Genomic DNA, 5,433 nt, shown 5'->3' with positions numbered 1-5,433 from the left:
GAAACAAGCCCAACACGCAAATCACCTGCTTTCCTCCGGGTCTAGCAGTTATAGCGCAAGGTTAGCGTCACGTTGACACGCGCCAGGGTTACAATGCTATGTGAGACGCATTTAAAATGAGCATCCGCTTTTGTGCTTTTCATTTCCACCTCCAGACATATACGACAACAGGGTCGAAGTTAGTCAACCAAAAACTAGTACAAAGACTTTTGCAATTTTTGTTGTTGGTTTCAAGTTGTATTGTGCAGATTCCAGTGGCAATTTGGACCAGGGAAACGTCGGGCTGAGCCACAGGACTGATCCAAAAGAGATAACAGCGCGAGTTAGCCTCGGCAACCATGGCCTGTTATCCGAATTCATATACGTGTTTAATATCTATGGCTGAGACTGTCATTTAACACTAACTGAAATAGGCATTTGCAATATATAGGAATACAATAAAAGGGTTATTTTTCCAACAGTTTGGAAAAAAGCTAAATTAGCTACTAAATTTATATATTTAGATTTTTACATGGACTAAAAACCTTCCTTTCATTATATTTAATGTCTTGAATATTTATTTTTTTATCACAAAAAACGTTGTATTGTATGTTTTCCCATACAATAACCAGTACACCAACATTGAAGACCATGTACCATTTAGGTGGATGTTACCTAAATTGTGAAAACAACACTGTTTCTATGGTTTTTACTGAGAGATAATCTATTGGCCTGGGCTCACGGACCACGCATCACATCTGTTCAGTATAGTCATCACAGGCTAGTGGTGCCACTGGATAGTAATGTCCTTTCAAATGGTCTATGCATTCAAGAGATCTTTCAAATTCAGTGTTTCAAAACTGAATAGAACATAAAATATAATATAATATAACTTCTAATAAAACAAAATAAAATCTACAATTGTTTAATGTAGTTTAACGTGATATAACGTGCAATTATAGAAAGTAATTTATTCCCATACTCTGAATGTTTATCATGTTAAAATCCTTGAAGAAACACCTCTATGCCATTACACAAATGTGATGGCAATGCACACTAAACCTTAATGCTAACCCCAGCTGTCACACAATGCTGTACAGATGGCTGCCTAAAACCCCAGAATCGAGGAATGTGCAGAGGAACTCAGAGGCTAGGAAAAACTGGAGAAAGGCAGGAACCTAGGAACAAAGCTTGAGATGAACCAGGCTTAGAGGGGTTGCCATTCCTCTTCTCGAAGTGCCAGATGGAGTGGGCTTCAACCAATTCAGTGACTTGAAAGTTCTTTCTGTCAATGAGCAATGTGAATAAAAGGTGTAATGATGATGATGATTTTGCATATCATAATTGACATGATACAGCTGGTTCTTGTTCCCTCTGTCTCCTTTCATCTTCTTTCATCACACTGTCTCTTCTCGTTCCCATCAGTCACTGAGACAGGATATGACACTGACAATCATCACTGTAACACATTTTGCCTTGTGATGGGTCCCTGGCACTATCAGTGGTACGTTTGTGTAAGTCTACTGTAGTAAGACATATGAATGCAGACAGTCACACAACACATTCTTATGGGGACTTCAAACATTCCCTAATCCAATCCCAATTGATACTTTGACTGGAGACCTAAACCAAAAATTCCTGTTTTCCTTGAGGGACTGACTAAATGTCCCTAAAAGGTCAATTTAGTTTTTGCTTTACTATCATTGTAAGGATGTCTGGTTACCAGGATAGTAATACCTGTACACAAACACACACACACACACTCACACACACACTCACACACACACACTCACACACACACACACACACTCACACCAGCTGATGGGACTAGTGCAGAGACATAACTTGCATTCCCACTCATTCCTCCTCTTTGTTTTGAAAAATGAGGGTTTGATTCGGGTAAGAGTGAGTCTCCGGAGACGTGGCCAGTCCAACCACCCTGTGCTCGTCGGTTGCCAGCATGGGGTTGAGAATCCGCAAGCGGCCAAGGTCGGCGTGTAACAGCACAGCAATGGAACTGGCATGGCTTTTACAGCCACCGCAGCAGCACAAGCCATCACAAATGGACCTTGTAATGGCACCACGCAGGGCTCTCGTTCTGAGGCATCATGAGCGGTGTAATGGGAAAACCACTGGCTACTTGGTCTATGGAACAGAGCACAGACATGAAGGATGGGGGTGGGGGGGGGGGGTCATGTGTCATTTAGCACCCCATTACTGCATGCAATTCAAACCACTGTATTTCAAACATTTCACTGAGCGCGGGAATCCTGGCTGGGCACTCATTTGCATTTTAAGAAGAAAGCTTCATGGATTTGAACATTTCAGCCAATTGTGTATTGTTTTTTTAATTATGACAGTGTAATTCCAATATTCCGCAGGCGCGTGGAATGAGGAATTTAAGCCTATCATTTTGCTAGGAAGTTTAAAGCTCGCCTAGGCTGATCCATATTTTTTATTTATTTTATATAATTTCCCATTTTCCTTTTCACTAAATTACTAATGTTACTGTCCCTACTACAACAACAAAAATGTGTCATGTCCTTGATGCATGTATTTGAAATACTGTAGAAATCTACTAATTTCTAAGGGGGAACTGTTCCTCTTAGCAATGGCTGACTAGTGGCTTCTAAGCCTCTCAGTGGCATATCCGCATCACTGGCAATCCAGGTTTTATGTACATGAATGGTTGTCACCAGAGGGTGTAATTGACACCTTCTCCAGACAAACAGATGACCTGGCCTGAGACCAACCATGACCTCTCACTCCTATTGCTCCTCGGCTCCTGCCAACTATCCTATCTGGCAGCCGTGATGTAATTGGTGTCACCTGTCTGGACAGTGAGGTGGTTGGAGGCGACGACGGTGGCTACATTGAGACACCAAGGCATTTGGAAGAGTGGGTCAGACTCCAGCCCTGGCTGTGGCGCTCCATGTCTCCAGTCTACCCCGCTGGATCACCCTAGGCCACCATGGCAGACTGTCAGGTCTTCCTTTGACGCATCCCTTTCGTCATAATCCCACAAGACAAAGCCCTCTAAACGTAGCTGTTTCGGGTTCCCGATTAGCGTCAGCCAAACGATGACCACTAGGGAAGGAAATGGGTGGTTGTGTGTGGTTTTCTGGTGGTTACCCTGGCAGTATGTGTGTTGTTTGTATGGATGCGTGACACAACGCGGAAAATATGAAACACCCACGGCAGTCCATCTCGAATGTTGCCACATTTCACACATGGTCATCTGTGACACGACATGTAGCTAGGGCTAATTATGAATCACGAATAGCCAGTGAAGTGTCACATATGTACCTGAAAACAATAATCTCCATCAAAGAAGCACCATGTACCAAAAACATTAGCGCCACGTACTGCACCAAGAGCATCAGCCTGGGAATCAATCATTATTCATAAATGAGGATTTAATTCCTGAAAATGCCAAGAATCATAGCCTGAAATGAATCTAATGAATGTTATCCATAACACCTGAATAATATAGTGAAGATAATTTGCATCACAAGAAGTCAATGAAAAGTCAATGTTCTCAAAAGGTTTGAACATGCTGTGATGTGTAACAATGGACAGTGAATGGAAATTGGTCAAATGGCCTGGTTTATCTACAGATGAGGGCTCTGAATAAACAGAGATCTCACAGATTCTATGGTGTCATCTGGAGTTCTTTGCTGTTTGTGCTGATGTGCTGCTGTTCTGGAAAGACCCGCAGTGACACGCCATATTACCCCACACCCTCACCACAACGTGTTCTGCATTCTAATACATTCTTCCGTACCCGGACGAATAAATACACACATCTGGATCTATGTCCACATTTGTTGGGTAGAGCTTTACATGAGATGATTACCCCTCTGAAAAAATAGTATCTGCAATGTTACCAAAATGTAAAATGTTATCACTTGAAATATGCCCTTGTTAACAAATGCTTTGCATTTGGCTGCTCGGGTGTTCTATGAAAACTCTACCTGTATTTTTATGCCGAGCTCAGAGGATCTACCAGAATGCTTAGGTTCATTTGCAGTCAGCCTCTGTACCTTCACTAGTAAATACCAGTCTGCAGGACAGTAAGTGTGGGATTATGCAGACAATAAAATGACTGCATTTGTGCCTGCCAACTCAATTTTGCAGCAAGAGTTTGCCAGTCTAATCAGTAATTCAACAGTTATGTAGTTATTATTCAATTCAGACAGTTGTCAGGGAGTTGTCTGAACGGTGGGCATTGGCTGCCCAGAACACCTGAGTAACGGTCCACTTTGACAATAGTGTTATATTTTGTGCACAGTATAAGTCCTAAAGATGCAAAATAGCTTAGCTGTGCCCAAAAGTTGGGTCCGCTGAATGATATTCAGGACTTCCTGTGACATTTCCTGTTTGCTCCAGACAGTTTGGCACAGACTCCCACCAAAGTAACCATCCGTTCTAGGAAAAATAAATAAAATGTTGGCAAAAGCACATTACATTCTTTGGGCTGGAATCTGTAGTACGCAAGATCTGGATCTAGTTCAGTTATCATAGATTTTATTTACCAGAGACTGTTGTGATAAATGCCCTGTGAAGAATGCCCTGCTTCATTGCAGCAACTCCCAGTCGACTCTGGATTTGTCAAGATATGTCTACCGAAGCACATCTGATGCCGTTCTGTATTATATCACTCTGCTTGCTCAACCAGGAAGTCTACACCATTATCCTTACACGCCAAAAGGAGTGCCCTCTCCAGTCCTCCAGCTAGACTGAGCTCACAGGCACCCAAGCTGCCACGAGGGGTCGCTAAGTGTGATGACGCAGGGTAACCATCCTCGATCACTCATCCCACCAAACCCAAACAGTGCTCACCAGTTGCATTGCCCTCCAGAGGATCTGGGCTAATCCTCAAACAGGATTTCAATCTCGGTATCACAAGGACACAGCAAACTCCAAAGCAATGTCTTAACCGCTGGCCCATTTAGCAGTACGATAACATTTGAATCTAAATTGCACTACAGCACTACTGATTGATGCTACGGTGTCAGACCGATGCCAAATGTCACGCATGTGGCCGTTCCCAGTACGACTCGAGCAAGCAACATTACACATGCTGAGAGAGAAGGGAACTAGACCAGATATGATACCATATTTTCTTCCTTTATGTTATGTCAGTAACAGAGACATTCTGTTTGATGAAGATTGACTTTCCAGAATCACGATTCCCTAGATCTTACGGGTCAAAGGTCATGTGGATATTTGATGAAAGGTTAAAACTTAAGTCTGTAGAACTGGTTGTCTGACTACTCAAAAGAAGTGCCACTGGCTGATTGTGTTAAAAGGGTGCGTCTGTCTTTTCTCTTTTTGCATACATCTGGTCCCATGCTGTGGCTTCATTTTGGGGAAGACTGTGGAGGTTACAGCATCTGACATAACTACAGTACACATTCCTCGAGGAAGATCCCTTTCACATTGAATGCTTCA

This window comes from Esox lucius, chromosome 20, assembly GCF_011004845.1.
Source record: "Esox lucius isolate fEsoLuc1 chromosome 20, fEsoLuc1.pri, whole genome shotgun sequence".
Classification (NCBI taxonomy): domain Eukaryota; kingdom Metazoa; phylum Chordata; class Actinopteri; order Esociformes; family Esocidae; genus Esox; species Esox lucius.
This window is presented reverse-complemented; position numbering follows the sequence as displayed.